Below are 25047 nucleotides of genomic sequence, written 5' to 3' on the forward strand. Positions count from 1 at the left end.
CCAAACCTGGAAATCACATTTCCTCAGACACTGAAGATACTTGGATATGAATTTAGCACCTTGAGCATGTCAACAGAATACCTCTACGGTCTTTGCTTGCGGTTCTAACATCTTGATGTCTTGAAGCCCTGTACAAATTGTGTTGTGGTTCTCCTCAAAGTGGTGCTTCGTTACACATACGGCAGTGCTATAATACAAACATTGTATTTGTTAGGTGTTCTTGACCTTTTTTGCAGCGAGTTCTATTTTATTGCTTGGATTCATACAGCACTGGCACCAACTAAGATCAAAGTCCTCGTAACAGTAGGCCTTGTGCAAATATGCCAGAGACAGCATTGACCCAGCATGCTGTTGGACTAAGTAAGCGAGATGAGTGGGAGTGGGAAGGCTCGGAGGAGGACGGAGAGGCGATGGGGCATAGTGCTGTTGATGTGGACTCTTGTGTGAGGAATGAGAGGAGGCCTGGCGGGCTGCTAACTTTTCCTCCTTAGCTTTGGTCTTTGACCTGGCATCATTGGACAGTTTGCATGTTTGGTAGTGAGTCCTCTCCTGCCTCAGATAGGTATGAGACCAAGCTAGCAGTAGAAAACCCACAGACTCTCTTTCACAGCAGTCTGCATAGTTTTGTGAGACTTCCTCTGTGAAGACTTTAATAAATAGTACGCTGTTCATTCAATCATGAGATAGATCATAGAAAAAATGCCTGAAAGTACTTAAAAAGAAAAGAAACTAACAACAGCTTCACAGAAAGATGGCTACGTTACTGACGCTAAGACTGACACACAGGACAGAACAGACCTTCAAGCCTGGGTATACTTAGTAGTGGTAAGTTTTTAATAAAAGTGTTCTTAAAATATGCATCATTTATTGTTTCAGTTTGCAAGGTGGTGTCTGGAACACAGTTCTAAAAACAGTATCAATATTTTAATCACAAGGCTGTGCTTGTTTTCTTATAAAAAATATAAAAATTCTGTAAATTCTATAAAAATTATTTATACTTAGAAAAATGAAACAAAGGCTCCAAAGACTGTTTCCTATTACAATTCCTTGTTCACTGTGCCCCATTGTATAACAAATAGATATGAATGGGGCAAATGACTAGCCATCAGTGTTTCTGCTTATGGTACCGAGTGAGTGATTATTAGACTTAAATCATGTTGCTCATGTTTTATTTCTAATTAGCTGAGAAATGTGATGCACAGAGCTTTACATGATGGTTGTGAACTTCTGTAAAAATGCTAGCCTGTATCTTGGTGCTAAAACCAAACAGTAAGAACTCTAAGAGAAAGGGTTTATCAAGCAAGTAAATTAGCTGGAGATTCTTGGATTAGAAGCCCTGGAGGGGTAGAAGGGAATCCTGTTATTTAGCTCTGAGGGGTGGAAAGTGGGATACAGTTAGCAGTCAGACGTTCCACATAAAATCATTCTGTTCAGTGCAGGAAATGAATGAGGCAGAGGTGTTCCTTCTGCCTGCAGTTGGCTTTAACTCGTGGCACTCCTGCCAGTAAGTCTTTTTCCTCAATCTGCGTATTTTGTATGGCTGTTTCTTTTGGGGTGGAATGTTGTTTAAAAAGAACCCAAGTCTCTTGTTTTGCAATCAGATTGCTGGCAGGAGCAGAAGCACTTCAACATCTCCCCTCGTCTCCTCCATCTCCTCCTTTGGAGGGGGGATTACACTAATGATGTCCTAATGTGTGCATTCGTAAGGTTGGGAGATGGCCTCTGGAGAAGCACCTGCTATGTTGAGAGGACAACAACCCTTTGCCATCTCACAGCCTTCACTTTTGTTCTTTCATGCTGTCTTGCTTTGTTTTTTACTAGAACAAACAAGCTATGAGCGCACTCAGATGTGCGTATTTGTACTCACTGAAAACCATAGTGTCAGGCACGCGCTCATTGTGTTGACCCAAACAAGTGTTCTGCTGCTGATACTGCACTCACTGGAGCTCAGACAGTGTGAGAGATGTGGTTATTTTGTGACTCATGCCTCATCAGACTGTAACTGTTAGCTGTGTTCCAGCCCCTGCCAGCGCAAGAGACCCAAGATCTGATCCAAACTTACTGGAGTTGATGGAAACAATTTTGTTGGCTTCAATGAACTAGATTCATCCAGAAAGATTTTGGGCTGAGCTGTCGGGACAGGATGTTAAATAATTTCTCCCTTTTGGTTTTTAAATTTAAATAAGTTGGCCTGAAATTAATAGAGAATGAGAGAGAACTTGGAAATACTGCAGTGGCATTGTAGTTTGTTGTTACTTTTGAGCAATGCTTTAGGCCCCTTACTGCTGCACTGCAGATGGCATAATTCATAGCAGATGCCAAAAACTCCTGTTGAACACCACGCTCTTTGACCTGTGATTCTCCCCACTGCTGCAGAGATTCCCTGCTGTGAAGAGATGATGTTGGCAGCTTCCAGAGGCCAGCCCGCAGGGAAGGTCCAGTCATGAGGGGTTCAGTGTTTCCTGGCGGTCTAGGGCTTGTATGGATTCCTCAAACAGAGTTGATACAGGAGCTCTGGAGAGGGCCTAGGATATTACCAGCTCACAGTCCAGTAAGACACGGCAATGTGGGCGTCTCCAGCTCTCCCTCCCGAAACAGAATTGTTGGAAATTTCCCCAATCTTCACATGTTTACATGAACATTTTAATATACTTTTTGATTGTCATTGGAACTGGGTGGGTTTTCTTTGTTTATTAAACGTGACATTTCTTCTCTTTTTTGTCAAACACTGTCCTGCTGCCTTCTTAGGTGAAGTACTGTGTTGTGTGTTGTTTTTAAAAAAATATAATCTAATTTACAGAGTCTGGTATTCATAAAGGCTTGTAGTTCAGCCCTGTGAAATCCTGTGACTAATTCATGATATGCCCTTGTTCTCTTATAAAAGCTTATAAGCCCTTGGCCAAGAGATATGATGGATGTTTCTACATAAATAGTTTCTTTTCTTTTACAGGAAGACTAAAATTTTATGATAAATGATTCCATGCCTGTCTATCTTAGGTTTTATCCCTCTACTAGAATTATGCAGTACTGTAGCAGTACTAGGCCACCAGGTCTCCCACCTTTGTGATGAAGATGGGAGAAGTCTGTAGGAATTTCAAGCTGATTATGGGCTTTAATTAAGACCCCTGTGCTCTAATATGTTCCCAGCTATGTGAACTAAAGCAAAATCACTGTTAGTAGGTAGCAGCTCACTGCTCAGCAGTTGGATTCCATCCAGGTTATATACTCATGTAAGTCCATTCAGTGGAGTTTTTTCAAGTGAAATCTAGCCATTGAATTTAAAACAAACAAAAAAACCTCCAAAAAAATCCATAATAATTTTATATAGATTCATGATGTTCAAAAGTATCGTGCTGCTTCTCTGGCACATCAGCTAAGACAAGAATTCAGTCACCTGGCAACAGAAGTCCTTAGTGAGTCCCGAGTACAAGGACACCCCAGAGCCTGTGTTCCCCTCATAGCAATGAGTGACAAGAAATCCTTGCTGCTTGAGCTGCTGGATGTCACAGACCTCCTTATCTAGGTGACTCCTTGATGCCAAACTAGCCTCTGGTTGACAGTTAGCTTCTCAGACAAAGCTTAATCCTGTGAAAAGTCCGCTTTACTTGGCATCTTGCCAAACCATGGTCTGTCCTTGTATTAATTCAGAATGAATGAATTAATTAATTCTGTTTCTAATGGCTTAGTTAAACTAAGGCCAAGTCTGAGAATGCAATTCATTTTGCGTTTGGGGAGGCTCCCACTGAAATGAAGATTGTTTTGCTTGAATAAGGAGCCTTGGGCTCACCGCCTTTCACTATTAAGGCTCTATTAGAAGCGAGTCGCTGTTACGTTACCTCCTCTTGTCATCATGTAGTTGCAGACAGAACAGTAAAAATTCATCTCCTGCAAGCTGATGGCTGCATATAGGATAGATGCAGGGGAAAGCATTGACCAGCAAGCTTAACTGAGCCTGTCTCAGCACCCGTCCTTGCCTCCCTGTGACGTTATGCCCATGTTCTAGTTTACACATGCTTTGGAAGAGGGCTCTCTGAAGCACCTGTCATGGCTCTTGATGTGGTGTCTAATAGGGGAGATTTCTATTTCCAGCTCTGTTACTGATACAGAGCAAAGTGATGGGTAAATTACACAACGTTCTTTTATGCTTCTACTCTCCCATCTATGATGTGGCTGGAGCATTTTTGCCAACCAGTGAGGGTTGCCTTCTACTGTTTAGTAAGAACCTTGGTTTATTTGTGCTAGTGCTCAAGGTGATTTTTGGGCAGGAGTGTTCTGCCCACATCTAATATTTGAATTTACATGAAAACATAAATGGTGCATGAAGCACTGTTGATGGCTCAGTGCAAGGCAGTCCCGCTAGGTGCGTGCTGATTGTGACACCATCCATGGCAAGTTAGTGGACTCATAAGAGAAAGCGTGAGCAAGAGATCTGACCATCTCTGCCTGGCAATTTGCAAGTGTACAGAGACATTAACTCTGGCGATATCCCCTCTTTTTGATATGCCATAGAGACACAGTTCCAGGCATCTATTGTAACCTACCCCAGAAGTGTCTGTGTTCCCTGCAGTGAGTACAGGAACTTTCACCGCATGTGGTTTATGGGAGTGACTTTGAGTCATTATAAGTGGAAAGCGCAATAGATGTGTGAGACACTATCTTTGTGGAAAAAAAAAATCATTGCTGGAGTTGACTTGTCTTCACTACCATAAGCTTCCACTCAAAATATTGGAGCTTTCTATGTTTTCTTTTGTTTGGTCAGTGTTTTGTGCAAGTCTGCTAGTCACAAGATTTTTCAGAAGCAGTGTATGTCACCTTTCAATTCTATTTTGCTTTCCCCTCTATGAAATGTTGAGATAAACACTTTTATAGCCACTGAGTGGTTGTGGACCATATGTTCCTGTAAAAGCTATAATTTCCCACTGAGGGCTTCTGTTTCCATTAAGCCATTCTGGATGTGTGCTACATGCTAAAATACCCACTGACTTGAAGAGCTGCTTTGTAACACCAGCTGGGCACAGCGCTGATGCTGAGACTTTAACCCAAAAGCATAGCTGAAGTATTTGGAGCCCAACCTGAGGCCAGATTTGAGTCCGAGTGAGAAAAATTTCTTCAGTTGTATGCAACAGAGAACACATGCAAAAAGTGTCCTGGCATGGTTAAAGGTAGAAGACTGTTTGTGTTCCCAGAAAAATGATGGCACAGGGGGACTCTGAGGCAGATACACAGGGTAACAGGAGCAGCTATTCAATCACTAATAATTCAGTAATCACACACAATTCAGTTCACTGAATACCCTGGATATTAAAAGAACTAAAATGTCACTTTCCCCAAGCCATTTTATACCCCAGACACTCACCTTACGTGTCACGTAAAGTTAACAAGTTCCATAGATCATCCCAAGGTCCCTAACGGTTCCTGTAGAAGAGCCTATGGAATTATTCAGAATTCCTATAGAATTTCAGACTGGGTGATGCTGAGTTCACTCAGTATGCACAACATTCACATCCTTGGGTGTGAATTGCATGCTCGAGCCCTTCTAAAGTACCTATGTAAGTTTACTCCATTTTTATTAGCGTTATTAAGGATGACCAGCTTGTAAGTCTACCAGTTTGCATCTGGATTTTTTTTTTTAAGGGACAATTCAGAATCAAGCAGGGATGTGAACGTGGGAGAATTACCTGTTTTTTGTTGTTGTGGCAGCTGCTGGCATAGCATGTATTGCAGATGTGGACTTATGTTGAGAGAAGGGCTGTACACAAAATTCACTGCGACTATTAAAATATGGTGGGCCATCACCCTGCTGGGAGTTGGGCACTCGTGCCTGGAAGCCCCAGGTGTGCACCAGGAGACTCTCGTGCTCTGTGCATTCCCAACCAGAATAAGAGGACAAACTTAAGAACAGGCGATCGACAAGGAACAGCAGAACAATAACACGTGTGGGTTTTTTCTTATTTCGCTGTAGCCTTCTCTGGTTACTCTGAACGATGAGTTATCTCAACTCCGTTTTCTATAGAAGGAATCTACACGACTAGTTCTTTGTTAACTTTTGGATGCCCAAATTAGGAAAGCTGGAACCACAGAAGCAAAGGAGCACAAGGAAAGAGACAACAAATACAGTTAGCCAAAGGAACGAGAGATTCAGCACACATACTCCTGTCAGCTGGACTCTTATGCAGCAACTGTATTCCTTCCTTAATCTAAAAAAACTTCCTGGATTTTAATATGTTTTTAGTCCAAATAAATTTAGTTTGTTATGCAAATCTTATGATAATTTCCCTTCCTGCTCCTTTAATATTTCATAAGAAACTGTCATTTTGAATCTAAAAATTATTTTTCGGATATGATTGCGGAGTAGCTAACTGCCTGCTAGATGGTCGTCTCAAGCAGGGAGTTTTTAATTTCTGTAACCCCCCCCCATATTTAGTGGATGAACTCAATGAATGGAATATTTAATGCCCTTCTGGGGAATTTTGCAAGCTATTGTTCAGTAATCTATAAAAGATAAAGAGTACACTTGTGATCTGTTGTGGTTTGTTGTTTTTTTTTTCCTGTTCTATATAAAAAAGGCCCAAAGGGTCCCTCTGTTGTCTGTCTCTGGTTTTCTTCTATATGAGAAAAGCATATCTTGTTTCCCTTTTTTTTTTTTTTTTTTTTTAATTTCTTCCAGAGTGTATGCATAATTGATGACCTGGTAGAATTATCTCAAGGATATTATGAAAATGAAAGCTGACTAACTGTCCAGGAAAGAGGTATTGTTATTTACATAGCTTAAAAGTTTAAAACAAACAAACAAAATCCCCAAGCCTTTGAACACCTGAATAAATAAATATTTGGGAGAAAAGTTGCTGTTTTCCAGACTGTAACAGCTTGCTCAAATAGATGGCTGAAGGAGCTTCAAGTTTACATCTAAGACATCTATAAGGAAACCCCAGAGTAAGACAAGTGATATTTTAAGTGAAAAGAACAAGTGGCAGAAAAATCCCAAACACCTCTCCTCCTTATTTTAGACAGTTTTTAGGCCTTTAGGAATTAAAAAAAGAGGTCACAGAACTGGAGAGGTCATCTTTTATGTATTTTACCATGGAAGTTAATGTTGCCTAAATTAGACTGTTAAGCAAGGTATTGTTTATGGTAGTAAATATTGACAAAATATGTTGAACGAGTCTTTTTGTATTAAATTAGCCAGACTGCCACTGTTTGCTGCAAGAGAAAAATCTCTCAGTTGCAACATTTTTTCCTCACCAGCAATACAGATAGCCTCGCAATTCCTGTGCCACTGAATGTGGAGGAGGTCAGAAAACATCCTTTTTTGCTGCTGTTGATGGTTAGTAATTACTCTGGCTTCAGGGAATCATTCCATTTCTTTGTGCAGGAGTGTTTTGTTTTTCATTTTATCAGGTCCTAATCACGCCACTGTGGCTTGCTTTATAAAAGCTGACTTTGATAAAGGGTCAGCGTTTATGTGAGTGTGTGACTGGAGGCCAGGGAGATGCACAAGGCAGAGGTGGAAGGACCGGCCGGGAGGGCTGCTAGGCAGAATCTGCCTGGCAATTCTGACCAGGGTTGTTCTCCCTTCCTAGGAAACAAGATAAGTCATAAAGTCACACCCTGTCCTTCAGTTCCAGACAGAAAACAAGCTCTAGGCTCCTGCTTCTCTCTTACTTAACTCTTGTTAATACAATGTATGTATGTCTTCTGGGAAATGTTTTTCAATTGCGTGAACATAGCTAGCCAATTTAATTGATTTGATTCCCTGAGAAGCTTGAGAGGTATAAAAAACCAGGTCTTTTCTTCTTAAACGAATTTATATACCTGAAAGCATTTCGTATTAGATGTTGTTTGGGATTATGGAGTCTTCTACTAGTGCAATGAGATGGGCTGGTTTTGTGCTTGATTTGTATGTCTGTATACTGAGTGCTCTGTAGGATAAATTGTAACTGTTTTAACTGTGTATTGTAAGTCTTCTGCTGCCTTTGGAATAGCTATTGGAGAGCATTATCTCCCTGCTTAGGGATTTGTGCTTTTGGAGCAACAACATGTGCTTGCTGTCCTCACTGAGGAGCTGCAAGTGACACGAGTGCTGTGTCAGCAGTGAGCCACAGGCAACTCACATGTTGTTTCCATAGTTGAGAAGGTTGCACAGCCTTAGTGCAGGAAGGTGCTCCTTCTTTGTACAAGCTGTTGGCTTACAAATACCATGGGGAACATGTGTCTCGGTGCTTCTCTATGAGAGAGACAGAGCAACCATGAGAAGACGCTGAGGAGAACACAAAATCTAAGAGGAGAATCCCAAGTCTTCACAGCCTCAGCTCTTCCCCACATTGTTACTGTTTTCTTTTAGGAAGTGGATGAGGTGGTGATACTTCTTTTCTGTACTGATTTACTTCAAATTCAGGCTTAAGTTCCAGGCAAGGTTAGAAATACAGTTTTGATCTGTATTTGAGTGAACTGCTGTCACTGGAACTGTTTGATTACTCCAGTGCGACCTTTCAGGTCTGTGGTTCTGATAGGCACTGACACTAAATTGAGTAAGACAACCTTGGAAAGTTAGTGTAAATGGACAGCGATGTCTTCTCTGTGTGATATTCATCATACCCGCATGCCTATCTGTAAAATCTCTATTGCTAAGAGGAAAGGAAAATATTTGAAAAGGAAAGCAGTCTTCTGAAGCAAGCCCTGCGGTGTGTACCATGTTGCTGGGATGCTGTCAAGGCTGGTAAATAGAAAGTCTGTCCTTGCTTATGCCATGCTGTCTTTCTTGGTTCTCCAAGATAGGCAGGAATTCCAGCTCCCTCTTGTCAAGAAGCACAGGAACAGCAGAAGAATACTTTGGGTTTAGTTCAGTTAGTCCTTCTTGGCCTTAAGGGACATCGTCATTGTGAGTTTGGAATGATCACTAGCGCGTATTTTCCATAGCGGACAGTGACTGCCCATTTTCTCTGAGGGAAAATGCCTTCAGTTATTTTTAGCTCCTGCTTCAAGGAACCTCAGTATTCTGCATAGAACTTGAATTTTGTTCTTTTTTTTTTCTGAGCCAACTCAGGGTAATGAAAGCCCTGTCCTTATAGCTGGACAGAGTTCACATTCTGGTCTTTTTCACTGATTTTCTAATGCAGGTTGAGGTGAGTCTGTGTGAGGCTCCTGTGAAAGGCCTGCATGGAGTATGGAGAGGCTTAGTAGCAATAATTTCATCCCAGTAGCAGTGCTGCTGTAATTGTAATTGCAAAATGTAATTAAGGTAATATGGAGTTGTATTACTCACATGTGCTATTTTTTCATTAGATATGTATGATTGTATTTAAATTCTCAGGTGACATAATCCAATATAGCCACTGACGCCTGCAACTGAGGCAAAAATGTCAATGTAATCATAAAGACCTTTACGCGTGGTTCACTGAACCTGACATCATTTCACTCTAACTTGTCTGTCAATCTAATCAGTCTGTACTAGAATTTAAATTCAGCATTTTGTTTATATATTGTCATGGTTTCTGTCTGTAACATTAGACACTGGTGTTTTCATTTCCTCTCCTAAGCAGCATGATGGTGGTAAGCAGTACAGAGCTCAGTGACAGTAGGAGATTGTTGAATGATTGAGGAAAGCATCTACAAAAATTCTGTGACTTTCATATGTGGGTATCTCTACAGCTGATCTCTCCCCCCCCCCCCCCCCCCCCCCAGTATCTGAGCAGTGTGGGTGCTCTCAGAATTCCTTTTTGTCTTCCTCTTCTTTCACTAGTAAGGGCTGAACCAGAATCCCTTATCTGAGCGTCCTTTAAGATTGTATATAAGTGGTATTTTAAAACAGAGATAAAAAATGGATGACTCGGGCTCAGATGGTCAGATTTAAATTAGTTTATTAGTTTTTGATGTTTTTCAGGCATTTAAAATGATTTATTACGTACTTCAGATGATTAAATATGGTATTTTTCTCCTTTCAAACCTCCCTCTTAACCTGCTGGGAAAAGGCAAAATGAATTATTATTTTCGTGACAGTACTTGAGGTGTCCAAATGCAGGTTTACTATTTCTCTGGAAAGCAACAGAGGAAATTTTCAGAGGAAAGCATCAAAATGTGATATCTAAAAGCTCTGAACCAAAGAAGAAAAAATTAAATACAATAAAGATTCAAAATGTATCATTTATGGGGTTATCTGAAAAAAACAAAGCAAAACCCTATGATTAAAAGAAAATTCTTGAGTTAAGAAAGCCAGCTCTCCTGATTTCTGAATATTTAGCTGTAGCCCTCGTTTCAAGGTGGTCATCTTCTGAAGTAGCTAAATTCTGCAACTTGAAGCCCCTCATGCCACAAAACTCTTAATTCAGAGCTCCTTGTTGTAACTCTTGTAACTCTAATGAGCTATAGTGCAAGTACTAACAGCAAGTGGTACTCTGGATGGCTGTTGTGGAGTGCAAAAATCATCCGTTGAAGTTCTCCAATAATGATAAAATCTGTGTCAGACCCAGGCCGGCCAGGACCCATGATTGCAATGTCTGTCTCCAAATGTGCTGCATGAAATTTGTCCTCTAAACTATTAGTTGTGTTTTCTCATATACAGACTTAAAGTCAAAATTCCCTGCTTCTATAATTCTTTGCTTGTGTGAGTGTTCTTGTGTGTGTTTGCTGCCATTCTGAAAATTTATCTAAAGTAATATTTAGCAACTATTTCTTACTGATTTTTGCTATTGTCCTGGCTAAACTTAGGCATTCCATTTTTCCTAAATGCTTGTCTATCCTATTTTAACATATAACCATCTGCTCATTTTTCTGTTTTGTCTCTCTGTTCCGATTTCTTTTTCATCAGTCTCTTAGCCATTATTCTGATGCATCTGAGATGCAGGTTATTGATGAACACATCCTGCTAACCATTTACATGCATGCAAGTACTGGGCTTTGGCATGAGATGTCCCCGCACTTCCTATCAGACATGTTCTGGTGCACCGTGACATGCATTGTACGGTGTACTGTCACGTGTACTTCATAGGTGGTCATAGAGAAAGCATGTGGTCTTAATGTTTAGAGAAAGGAGCTCTGAATCAGTGTCTGCTTCTAATACCAGCTCTGTCAGTCTGACTGCCACGTTGGGCAAACTTCGTTCCTCTGCCTCATGGTTCATGAACAAGAAGTGCTGTGACAGCAGGCAATGCAGGCAGTGATGTCACGGTGAGGCATCACGTTGGCACACCATTGTTCTGCCTGAATAGCATCTCCCCAGCTTGCTTGGGCTGCCTGGCACCCTTTGCTAACCCATAATCCTATTGATGTCCGCCCACTGCGTTATACCTTCATTAATTCACGTGAAATGGGGAGGAATGTTATTTATCCCACTGAATCCACCCCCACATGTGTAACATGAGTTGAAACATGCTTTGATAAATGTTTGGGGTGTGCTGTGGAGTCTTCAGCTGTGAGATGCTGTGCCAGGATGCCATGAGGAGAGAGATGTGTCTGGGCCCTGGAGAAAGGGGTTGGGTGCAGGGAACAGGCACTACTGAGGGCTGTGTTTCAGGTGGCTTTACAACACTTGCCATCAGTTAATTTTGGTCCTTCCGTTTCTATGTCAATCCACACAGTTCTTCTAGCAGTTTGGTTAGACTTTATTTTCAGACATTCAGAAAAGCTTGTGAAGATGAAAGCTGAATTTACAGTTGGTCATTATGCTGTGTGCTGCTGATCAAATTTTTTCTCATGTTTCTCCCCTCTGCTCCCAGATAAAATGAGAATTGCTGTATATAGTGCACCAGGAAGTCGTGAGGGATAACGGCTCATCCCACGCGTCTCTGAACATTACAAAGTTCTTGAAAGGGCTTTTATCTGCATTTCTGATCTAAGCTGAAGGATGCAAGCAGGTATTTTGAAAAGCATCCATTTGCGTCTAAGTCATGCACTCCAAGAGCTTTATGTGACTTGTTATGAAGTTTATTGGAAAAGCAGTGGGAGGACTTCTGCCTCCAGTTATGTTGCTTGAACAGTAGAAAGGGCAAAGCTTGCAATGTTTGCAAATGAGTAGGGCCAAAATTCTGCCCACTTTGCTTGAGCCTGCTATTGTTTGGTGAAACTGAATTATGAAAGTGTTTGTAATGAAAGATAAATTTGTAGGAATTGTTGCATTTGATACTTTTCCTTTTTAAGTAGAAACAATATAGAGAGCTTAATTCAACACAGAATAAATCTCAGTTTTGTTGCACTCACTGTGTAAAACCAGGCTGCTCTGCTCTACATTTGCTTTTAAACTGTTTATATTACCTAAAATGTCATTCCAGAGGAGAGTTTGGCTTAGGACTGCAGTGAAAGTCATTTTATTCCATGTATGGACCTGGTCTCCCAAAGCTATTTTAGTGAGTAGCTAGAAAATACTTTTTAGTGAGCCATAATTTCATTTGTGTTTATGTGCATTGGCCAGTTTAATGAGGGAGCTATGCTGTTCTGCGATTCTGCTCTGCATTGTTTCAGGGAAAAGACAGGAATTTTCAGGTGCAGGCTGGGGTTGTGTTTTTTTAAATGCTTTATTTGAAACCACATCTTGAAATCACTGTGTTCTCAGTTTAGCTACTGAGGAATGAAACCCTTCTCTGCCTAGAAGAGGCTCTGTTAAAAAAATGACATTTCCTGTTGGTGTTAATGAAGATTGCCTTTAACAGAACCAAGCCATTTTTAAACCATTGCAGGCCCTGGTTCCAGCTTTCACGTCTCAGCCTTCAGAAACTCATTAATTTCCCTTGTTAGAACTCAGTGATAGGCAGGTGAAGAAGATCCGCTGGTTCATCAGTGGAATGAAAACTCTTTGTTTAAGCTTTTATCCTTGAGACTATGTCGTGGCAGTTCTGCAGAAGCCCGATGTAAGGATCTGGTATAGAACAGTGCTGCTCTGGGAATGGCAGCTGGGTATTTGCTCGCAGGACAGCTTCCCTTAGGGTGGATCCCCAGAAGGTGGTAAGGAAAGTATATTTGTTTGACTGTATTTTTAATTTGGCATTATGCCATGCTAAAGAAATAATTTTGAGTCATTTTATATTTGAGTCACCATTTGGTGCTTGTTCAGAATACTCCCTGGTAATGATTGATATTATGTGATCTTTTAACTTGGAGGGAATGTTATAGACGTGGGGGGGGTGTGTGTATATATATAATACTAGAAATAGTAGTCTTTTATGCCATTGAATACTTATTTGAAAGTTCAGAACCAGTATCTGCTCCTGCTATAAGTAGCAAACAGTCATTCTAATATGGCTGCCCAATTTCCTCCATAAATATTCTAGAAAGTCCTTCATTCCTCTTCCAGAGAATTTATCTCTGGAATTGAAGGACAAATTGCACTTTTGACAAGACTTGCAGACTTTGCATTGAGACTACCAGCTGCTGTCATCTGTTGTTATAATCTTTATACTTTAAGTGACCTGGAGTCAGATTTTCAAAGGTATTTACTTGCTTAAGAGCCATTAGACTCTAAATGGATTTCAGAATTGCCTAAGTAAATTACACTCCTAATTCACACTGTAGATCTGATTAGGAGGCTTCATGTATCTCTGGGTGCCTAAATACTTTTGTATAGCTGCCTGCTGGATACTAGGAACTAGCGTGAAAATGTCCCTGAAGGCCACAAAACAATAGTCAGAACACAATAGTTTTTGATGGATTTTTTGAAATTAGTACTACTCAAATTACTGAAGAAGAGGTGAAAGGCTCTGAATTTATTATTGATCTGTGTTTTCCAAAGTGCTATGAGTCACCAGCTTGAGTGAGCCCATATTGTAGGCCTAGGCTGGAGTGGACGTGGGGCTGAGAGGATGCATATGTAGCCTGTGACACTTCCAGCACCAGCTGGGCTACAGTCTGGAGCCATTGCATGCTGCTTCTATTGATATGAACAAAGATTTACAAGAGGTGTTAACAACTGTCAGAGAAATCCATGGTAGATATCTCATTGGCTTGAACCTCAGTGTCTCTTCAGAATATTGCCATTCCTGGGATTGCTTTCATTCAGCTTCAGGTTGTTGCAAAAGTAAGTTTGTCTTTCAGGCATGTGTTTAGTCAGCAGTCCTTTAGGAATTTCTGTTTCCAAAGAAATTTCTTGAAAGTGTTTTAAACCCGTCCTTTAAACTTAGTACTTACCTTGATCTTTCTCCTAGCAGAGAAACGAGAAAACATTCAAAAACTTCATAAGTTGTAGGACTGGGCCCTGTAAATCCTGAGTAGCTCTTCAAAATTCTGTTTTGCAGCAGGCTGATTTTTAGATATTTGGAGTTAAAATGGTCCTTATTGATTTCATGTATCTCGGAGGATTGTCACTAAGTTCTTAACAGTCAATTGAGAAGGTTCTTGTGCAAGAGAGAAGTTTCTTTTCAAGCATGTGGCTAAATTCAGCTAAAATGTAAGGTGATCCAGCTCATCTGTCCTTGGCTTTGCTGTTATGCCTACTTGTATCAGAGTTAGAACTCATACAGATTATGTGGGTTGAGAATCTTATGACCTACCTGGGATGTCACTTTGGGCTATATTCAAATGCCAGTGATAGGTATGCAATGTAGACATTATGTTTACTCTCATCCTTTGATGGTGTAAGGAGTCAGGCTTTTCTTGAATTTTAGGTAGTCTATAATGCTTATTAGGGTCTTAAACTAAAATGGCATAGCAGTCACAACACCAGGGTTGGACGTACGTAACGGGCAGTCTGAATAATGCTATTTGTCTCGAGGCTGCTGAACAAGTTTGCGAAAGTCTGATCTACTTGTCAGATTTGTGTGTGACCATTCAACCGGGTTGTTTAAGGTGAGCAGTGGCCATGCTTGTTCATTCTCTGTTAAGGCTTCTTGAAAGATGAATGCAAAACTATTCCTAAGAAACACTGTTGAGAGGTATTTTTCTTTATTTACTTTTAAATGCAAATATTTGGTTTTCCTCTGTAACTCTTGGAAATTATTTCATTGTCAAATACACCTGGAATTTAGTGGATACTTAAGAACACTGTTATCATTAAAAGGGGTAAAGGTAGAGAAGGCAGTGAAACCTTTACTAAACATACAACAACATCATGCTAGAGTGGCTCTCGGTAATAAAAGGTGTATACTCCAGAGCTGGACCACATTATAGAGCTTTGTGTATTTGCTGTTCATGTGAGCTGATGGACAAACTCTTTTAATCTGAAGCAGCAGAGGCTCATACTTCTAAGTCAAAGGGTTCCGGCTTTGGTTTTATGTGGAAGACGTTCCCAGCACATTCTTGTATTGGGACAAAGGAGGATAATTGGTAGCAAAATACCAACAAAAAATTGTTGGTTAGGCACAGTGATGTTGAAAGAAGCATACCATGACATAAAATTTAAGCCCCAAATTCTGAACTGCTGTTTTGTCTCAAAAACTAACTTTGAAAAGCCAAGACAAATTCTCTTGTTTCTTTGACTGGGAATTTCACAGGTGCTGAAAGGCATGAGATTCTTAATAACAGTTGCGTTCTCAAATACCTTGGGCGTCTCGGAATATCCTGAGTAGAAAAAGTCAATTAACACTCCTCTGAGAACGTGACATATGGAGAGGACAAAGCACCTGTTTTTTAGCAGTGGCTTGCAAAAGGCTGCAAATACAGCTGGGAAAATATTACTGTATTCATAGTTATAATGGCATAGTGCTACCATTTGAAAATGCTGAAACTCTGTAGTAAGCTGTTAAATGGAAGTCCATTAATATACCCTTTAAAGTTTTCCACTGCAGGTTCCTGAATGTGTCTGCCTCCTTTTTTGCTAGAATATGCAGTTTTGGTTTGTGCTGGCTTGCATACCAAGTACAGTTAGTTAATGAATATTTAATTGCCATTAATGCAGAGACTCTTGTTACGTAGGAAAATATATTGTACAAGAAAAGCCTCAGATCCATCCTCGCACTAGAAATGGAAATCTGAATATTTATTGTAATTCCACTTTTGTAAAGTTTGCTAGTTTATTCTAGTTTAAGTTATCTTTGAAATGGCTTGGTGTGGAAGCTCCATGTTTACTGGGTTTTAATTGTGACTGTTATGGGATTAAGTGGTGCTAGATTATTGGGCGTGCTAAATGGGGAAGGATCAAATATAATGAAAAGGATTGTGATGTGTGATTCCTCGGTTGTAAGTCTTTGAGACAGTACATGTTATGTGTTTGCACAATGTTTTTAGGTGCTATGATAATACAAACAATGCCTAACTCATTCCAGTTTTCATTACTGTTTAGAGACATGTAGAAGCAGGAGAGGAACCAAGTGTTAAAGGCTTAGAAATAAACATGAGCAGAAATTAAGATTGTGCAGTATCTGGGGCAAGTAGAGGTGGAGGAAGGGTAAACAATCCCAGACCATTAGAAATACGGATGTACCTCTTTAAGGCCTAAATTGTCAAATGAATGTGTCCTTCAAGGTGGTCCTTCTCTTCTGTATGCAACAAAAGGTGTGCTGTAGTCTAACTAGTCTGGTTCACTGCTTAACAGGCATCAGGTTGCCTGCGTGTAGGGATCTTGATTTAGTACAAAATCCTCACAAGTAGGGTATTCAATGCTCAGACGAAGTGTTTTGGTAAATGGCATTGCTGCTTGAGAACAGAGTAACCTCTGTGTGTGTCTGCTGGGTGAGGTGATCTGTACAGTGTAACAATCTGTCCATTTGATAGCATGCTTCAAGTGTCCTAAATATTATGCTTATTTGTTTGGCAGGCATTATGCTGTCCTATTGAGAGCTCAAATGGTTCTTTGACAGTAGCAATTCATCTATAATAATCTACCTTGAACGGTTTGGGTTTTTTTCATTAAACACAAACTAAAATGATTTGTTGGGGAATCAGAATGAAAAGCCATTTAGATTCAAAACACTTACAGCAAAATTGCTTTTCACACAAGTTTCTTTGCAATGTCTTTTGAGTGCTTTTTGTAGCGCTATTCCCAGAGAGATGAACTACTAACAGGAGTCAGGGACGGTAAGATAAGAGTCTAAAGCCTGATCAGATACCTCAGTGTGAGCTGTGGGAAATGTGCGTATCATGGAAAAAACAGCTTTTTAAAAAAACAACTTACCACCAACAAAAAAAAGCCCTATTGTTGTGAAGATCTGTGGATATTATTCTTTGTGTAGTGCCAAGAACAAGATCCAGACTCAGGAAGTGGTATTTAACTTTATTTGTTATCTTGGAGCTTAATGCCCATGATCTCTTCTCTGTAGAGACAGAGTCAAAGGAAAAGAGGCTAATTTTCTTAGTAGCTTACAGACTTCTCCCAAGGCCAGTTTTCTCCAAGTCTTTTTATTTAACTGCTCTTTGACTACTAAAAGCGAAATGATAAGCTGTTTTTTACTGCAGCCTGGATGTATACAAAGAGTGGTAAGGACTGAAAGCATGTTGTATCTCCTATTTCCATATACCTACATTTGATGGATGTAGCATCTCATAGTTAGGAAGCAAAACTGAAGCTATTTTTTAATAGCCAAACAAAGATGAAGACCCATTTGCATCACTGGTCTTTCTGTCTGTCAGCCTTTTTTATAGGTCTGTGTAATTTATATGGATTTTACGTGGCATGGCAAAAGATTATAAGATCAGAGCTGTTCCTGCAAGTGACCTCCAAGTTCTTGGATTGGGTTCCATGGATGTGAAGAGGCAGACAAGTTTAATTAGGCAAAGTGTTCTGTCATCCTGTCTCCTTCACTACCTAAATGCATTTCAGGTTCCCATTGTTAATTCGTTAATTCTTTAATTCGAGTCTCAGCCAAAGTTAACATAGCCAGAGTTTCTTCTCTGTGGGATGTCAGGAACTTTGTTTGATGAACTAGTCAGAGCATCAGTATACTGGTACATTTCTGCTCCCGGCACTCCATCGTATTGCATCTCAGCAATCTGTAGCAAAGTTGCTTCCATTGTACACTGGGCTGAATATGTCTGTAAGGGATTCTTTTTACAAATTAAGTGTAAATTACCTAAATGAGCACTAATAAAGACATTGGGCTGGCACCTTAGCTAGCGTAAATCTACCTAGTGCTGTATGTGAGGAAGTTCCTATGAAAATACAATTTTCTTCTTCTTTGATGTAGGTATAGGTTCATCCAGCTGGTTCGTATTTTAGTTGGTTGGGTTTTATGCATCATTCTTCCAGTTTCTCTGGAACCACTCATTCAAGTTTTGATCAGTAACTGTCAATGAATAGTGTGCTATGTTATGACTTTCAAGCAGTGAACGACTTTTAGTATGTAGCCTAAGAAGTTTTAGTATGTAGGCAGCTGTGACTCAACTGTAATTGAACAGGAGACAATATTTTATTATTTGTATTACAGCAGTGTCAGTAGGACACAGTTAGGAGCACGGACTCCATTTCTCAGGCTCTGAACAAAAGTTTAGTTCTTGCCTCCAAAAACTTGCCATTCAACCAGACATTGTGGTGCAAAAACATTTTATCTGTGGTCAAATGAAAGTATCTTTGTTTATCTGCCTATCTGAACAACTATACGATGAAGTGTAACTTTGGGAAGAAGTGGAAAGCAATTTTCACTTAGCCTAAAACAATACTGTGTAATTTTTCCTTATGACGTTGAGTGGTTTCTTGCACTCTTAAACTGTAGCAATGGCTGCTACTGAACCTCAGTTTATCTGGTTTTGGCTTAGACCTCTTCTAATTAATTTATTCTCACTTTATTTGACATCTGCATCCCAAATCTTAGTCTATCTATCTGTCAACCATCAACAACAAAGCTGTTCTTAAAGTAAAATGTTATCAGTTCAGTAGTACTACTAACTCAGCAATGGAAGCTGGATGTATTGTCAGTTTGAAGAGAAAAAAAAAAAAAGAAAAAAAACCCAACCCAAAAAACCCCTCAAGTAATAACTTAATTTGGAACTCTTACCTTGTCTTGTTATCTTGATTCAATTTACAGTATATTTTGAGTATACATGTTACAGTGTGTGTGGGGCCACAGGACAGACAAAATTATGGTTGTGCTATTAGAATCAATTTTGCATGGTATTTTTCAGTGTCTCATTATGGGAAGAAGATTTAATTCCAGTCATGTATCAGATCTGTTTGACTTATACATACCACAAAGTACATACAAGTAAAACAAAATTACTTCAGGCGTCAGGGCTCTAACAACTTTCTGAGCAGGTGTAACATTCCAGATACTTGGCGCAACAGTATACACTGAAACAAACACTGTCAGGAGATGCACAGGGGAGGTATTTTTTATATATTAAATTTACACAGCAAACCATATTGATTTCAGCAGGTTTCTTGTCAAATCACCAAACCTCTGGAATGATTTAAATAAAGAGGGAAAATACTTTGTCAGAATTGAAGGATTGTAATGTCCCAAGGGGTCAGGAAAAGCATATAAATGCTGTTTAATGTTGTGTTTTGTTATACTACTACAATAACTTCTTCATTATCATTCAAGTTCGGTTATATCTATCTAGCAAAATTCTAAACATGTTTTCGTAGGGAATATGTTGTCCTTCTAATATCAAAGAAGCTTGTTTGGGGTTTTTTTTTGTGTTGTTTTCCTTTTTTTAATGGCATAGCTGACTCAATTGTGGTTTACATCCTGTGAAAGGGCTGAAGCCTTTTTATTTGAAATATTGAACAGTAAATGCCTCTTTTATTCAGATCGTCCCAAAGTAAAACATAGGAAGATTCTAGCTCTGATGGACTTCTGCCAAGCAAGAGATAAAATAGCAGCCTTAAAAACCAAAAAACTGGAATTATGGAAATTTTACCCCGGTTTGGGTAAACCCCGAATATCACTCTTCAGAGTGAACATTCTCAGCCAGTGCACGAAACCAAGAAATATTCTCATCGTCAGAGCTCTTCATGTTAAACCTATAAATACTGTCTGAAACTTAGATAATGTTGCTGCACATTAAAGCACATTACAATTTGGTTCTAATGACTACAAGGTGTTGGAAGAATTCCAGTGCAATATTTTTAGCAAGTCACAAATTCTCTGAAATTGAAATGTGCTTCAGAGATAGCTCAACTTTGACAAAATGCTGACAGGATCCTAACTGCCAAACACATTTCCTGTCTGGGTGCCTGTCTGGTTCCTTGGTTGTCCATTTGCTGGGATACCTTGTCCTGGAGTCACCTGGGGAGATGTTGAGTGAATTGCCCCTGGTCTGCAGGTTCCAGGCTGCCACAGCTTGCCCCGAACAGGCGCCCTGCACCCTTTTGCAAAGAATGGATAAAGATTTGATACTCCCTCATTCTAAGGAAGAGGAAAAAATAATTCAAGATGTAAAAATTCGCCACATTTAAGAACTGCCTTTTTGTGCACTGTTCTAGAGCATGCATCATGTTGGCAAGTAGATGGACAACTTAAGTTGTTCCGTTGATTTGGATTTAAGTTGCTGTCACCTTGCAGAATCAGGTATTATGTTGCTGCAAGGTAGAAGATTAGTGCTAGCCTTAAATTTTAAATGGAGTGGCGCTAGGAGGTTGGATGACTTGTCCAAGTTATTCAGAAAGTTTCCTTCCAAGGAAGCTGAACTCAGCTCTTCAGCCTTCACCACAGGGTCACCCTGCTTTCCTTTGTGAAACAAAATCAAACAAAAAAAGTGTATGATCTTTGGCACTGCAGCCTTCCACTGTCTTGCTGCCAGTAGTCTCCGTGTATCTGACAGTCTCTTCACTTGTAATGGAATCAATCATGTTGCAAAATGGAACCACCTTCTTTACACTTGAAGGCTGGCTCCAGGTGCCCGTGTGGGTGTGATGATATGGTTTTGGGTGATGGTATGAGCTGTAACTAAATTAGAAGCTCTGTTCCTGTGCTTTTCAGCTATAAAAATAGGGATCTTGTTATATGCCTTGGTTCAGGCACAAAATGCTCAAGAGGAGCATGTGGGTGCAGATGGGGAAGACTTTTATCTTCTTAGCTCTTAAACTAAAAAATGGTAATCTTAAATCACCTTTTTCTTCATTGTTGCATTTCTTTTTAGCTTTAACATAGCGTGGCAAAAACAGGAAACATCCACAGAAGTTGCCAGCCTTATCTACAGTAGCGTTTCCCTTCCCTCAGCTGCACTAGTGCTCACAGCGATGATAACTACTGGTATTTTAATTGGTGCCTAGTGTCCTCTCACTGTCAGCATGCCTGGATTATTTGGTAGTCCCAGCTGGTGGCCATGGGCCACTAGGGTTAATAGGAATGCAGGCACAGCTGGTCTGGGTCAAATCCCTGCATGCTTTAGTTTGTGAAAATTTCCGATGGCCTCCAGTATGTGGTGAAAAGATACAGCAGTTAAAAGGTATCTTTCATTATCATGGACTAATTAGGGCTGTCCTAACTTCCTGAGGGAATATGTCGTAATACCCAGTAGCTAAAGAAGATTGAAACCAGGCAGGAGTTATTAGGCTGCAGAGAAGAAAATGTACTTGTTTCTGCTCCTCTGTCCTTTAGCTCCTTCCTGTATCTTAATGAAATGTAACCTGGATGAAAAACAAAGCTGGGAATAAAAATGAAGAAACATTCTCCCTCGTTTGGAGCCTGTACACTTAGCCCCTAAAGGAGGCTAGAAGTGTTTGCTTTCTCATTGTGAAAGTGTGATAACATGGCCTTGCTTTTTAAAATTTGGAGATTTTTTTCCTCTTTTTCTCCTTCATTTTTGTTTTATTTCTCACTTGCATCGGTGAGGCTGGTGCTATTTTGCCTGCATCTCTAGAGTGAAAACAGGCTTTGCATTCATGAGCTTCTAATCGGAAGTGATGACAAGCCCTTGAACGGAGCACTGTTGCCCTTGTCCTTATGAAATATTTTATCCTTTCTGATATCATTGGACATGCAACTGTAATAAAGGCCAGTTTCTGCCACTGGGCGTGTGTGTTGATCCCTGTTACCTTTGTGCAGGAACACCTCACACTGACATCTGTGGCTGTGCTGAACATGATTTCCTCCATTTCGTGGGAATAAGATGATGCTTGTGCATTATTAAAAGGGCCTAACAAGTTTCCTGGGGAGAGACTGTGAAGTGCAGTGTATAACAGTATTTATGTAATTAACTCCTTGGGATTTCAATGAAAAATACTGCTATTTTGCAAGCATAATTTTCATTTTCTGGCAGCCTCAGAGTAACAAGGAAACTGTAAATTGGACAGAGTCCCTAAGCTGTTGTCTCTGATAGGAAAGGTGGACAATTTTGCTGCCTTGAAGTGATGATTAGCTGGGTTCTAATTGTGATATTAGCATATAACCACAAGCATTCAGTATAATGTCATCAAAGTGTCGTTCCAAGGATAAGGGAGGGATGCCTCTAGCCAAAATCATGACCTTAGAAGCAACTGCTGGAATCTAGTCCCTCCAGACATACAGGAAAGATGAATTTTGCGCTCCATGCTGTGGTAGCCCCCATGAAGCTGAAGCAGTTTCCTATGTGGACATGAATGGGAAGCATGTCATCTTCTGGCTAATTAAAAACCTTTATCTGTATCGTGTTAGTCAGTTCACTGAAGTTCTGTCATTTATTAAACTATCTCATAGTCTGTGGCTACTGTTATATGTCAGAAGGTTTAGGAACAAGTTTCACTGTGTCATTTCACATCTGAAACTTTCAAAAATTCTTCTATAGTGAAAAAGAAATTTTGGCTTATTTCCTTACGTTATTGTAGTCTTTTCTTCCCAAATCTCTTGCTCACATAAACATAAGCTTTCTCAGCTGAATATCCTAGTATTGTGAATATAAGGAATCCACATTATCCTGGCATATAATTCATAAGATTTGTTGAAGTGACAAATAATTGACTCTGCACTGAGATGGACAAAGAAAGGTATCAGTTCCTGGCATCGGTGCATTTCCATTGCATGGGGTGAAGAGTCAAATCTGCAAATCTGTCTGGATCACGTGGGCTGTACAGTACTCCTGTGATGTACTTGTACGGAAGATTGTTTTACCTGAAACAATTTAAGGAATTAGACTAGTTACAATGCCTTGGGTATTAGTGATATTGCATCTCATTCTTAATTACGCTACTGTAATTTTAGAGTAATACTATTTAGAAGGAAGGTGTTGGAGCCAGTGTAATGAAGATCAGAAGCTTGCGTAGGATCTATAGCTAAGAGAAACTCAGGTATTTGAGGGTTTGAAATTCTGGTGCTGTCAAATAAAAGCAGAAAGAGGAGAAGTAAATGTATGTGTTAATATTGCTACTATGGCATCACACTATGAACTGGTGTAACACTGTTGACTTCAGAAGATACTCTCACTGTTCTTGTCAAGGATCTGGTCTTTTGAGCCTATGTATGCTCCAATTAATGCTGTTAATATCATAATAAGTTATCTTAATTACTTCTAAAAATGTTCTCTTCGCATTCCAGATGGTACCCTGAATATGATGGGAACTTGCCCAGTCAATTTTGCCTTCCATGGGCTGATAACAATCTGTTTATAAAAGGTTTAAATCCTCTCTTCCTATATTCATGTTCTGCTTTGGCCTTGTTTATTCACAGCTGAATGCCTCTGATTATTTTAGCTGTCATGTGCTCAGTATTTGATGCTTTGCATAGTAGAACTGGTATAAACTGGCTGTGCTATTAGATGTTCAGTGTGTACTTGAGACAATGACCATTTAGCTATCTCATTTCCTTAGCGATATTTTAAAGATTAATCATAGAGAGTGGTGTAAGCCAAGAAAAAGATATTTGAAATAGATCTGAAATTAAGTATTTTTCTTCATGTTGTTTTGCTTGGACTCAATATTTTGATAACTCTGTGCAGAATTCACAACAACCACAATGACTTGGTGTTTGTGTTTGTGTGCCTGAAATTTGGATGAGCAATAGAGCAATTCTGAAATATGCAAGGCTAAATTTGCGAAGTCCATTTCTCGGTCTTTGATGAGGCTGCAGTAAGGAGTCAAATGGTTAATACTGGTGGCAGAAGTGGATATGTTTCCCTTGGGGGTTGGAGGGGTGGCCACTCGTTTGATAAACCTCAGACAGAGGCCAATGAGTCACTCTACTATAGACTTCCAAGCAGCTAAAGCAACGCCCTCCTTCGTGCTGGGGAGATTGCTGTTGAGGTCTGCATGTGAGAAGAAGCTCCTGTTTTTTCAGTTTAGCAGTGTGGGGGGACAGAGGGAAGGCTTTAAAACATCCAGGGGAAGTGTTTGGTTTTCAAGTACTCTTAAGTACAAATGTATTCTTAAAAATCTTTGCCATTGGACTTTGTTTTTCAACTGTTTTGATTGTCATATTACCAATTTTAAAAGAAACATTTTGTAGCCTGATTTTTATATTAAAAATCAAGAAGTGGCCTGAATACCAACACGTTATTGCCTGTGTAAAAAACAAAGCAAAACAAAAAAACAAAAAAACCCAAACAAAAACCACAACAAAAACAAAAAACCAAAAATCCAAAAAACTGAAACCCAAAAACCCCCAAACAACTAACAAAAACCAACCCCCCCAAAACAACAACAAAAAAACCCCCAAACCAAACCAAAAAAACTCCTCGACAAAAACCAAACACCCTCCCACCAACCTTATTTCTTCTATCAAAAGGACATTATATGGTCTCTCTTTCCTTCCTTCAGAGAAACAGGTATAGACAGTGCTGCAGGATGCCTTGTAATGAGTCATGATTCGCTCTTGCAGGTGATATACTAATTCCACCATGGGCGTGAGAGTTGAGAATGGTTTCTGCTCTCTTTCTCTCTGAAATAATAGGTTGGTGTGTTTTGTTTTGGTTTTCTGACAGGCAATCAATCAGTTTTAACTGAGTAGCTTGGAGTGATGAATCATGGGATGAACTAAACTTGAAGACGAGGGTTTAGACTGTAGTTTATACAGTTTGTTTAATTGTTTAGTAATACAGCAAGGAAGGGCTGGGGAAATTTTGACCTTACCTGGGGTGGATTTGACTGTATTTTGGGGAGAGCAAGCATGATGTGCATGCTGGCTGCTTGTAATCTGAACATAATGCATTTAAACCCTAAGTGGAGGAGATGTGTGGGAGTGCTCTCTGAAGCTCAGTAAGGCCTGGATTGCCCATATGTAGCTTAAGACAAATCTTTAGAAAAGGTTATCTAGTTGTTGTGTAGGGGAACAGACCTTTGCT

At 39.8% G+C, this 25047-nt stretch overlaps 1 protein-coding gene across 6 annotated transcripts in view; it reads left to right on the top strand.

Annotated features, from left to right (window-relative positions):
* The window catches only part of SORBS1 (sorbin and SH3 domain containing 1), a 229870-nt gene that overhangs the window by 64426 nt on the left and 140397 nt on the right, over positions 1 to 25047 (top strand). The gene's annotated exons all lie outside the window — the stretch shown is intronic.

This window comes from Rissa tridactyla, chromosome 6, assembly GCF_028500815.1.
Source record: "Rissa tridactyla isolate bRisTri1 chromosome 6, bRisTri1.patW.cur.20221130, whole genome shotgun sequence".
Lineage (NCBI taxonomy): Eukaryota > Metazoa > Chordata > Aves > Charadriiformes > Laridae > Rissa > Rissa tridactyla.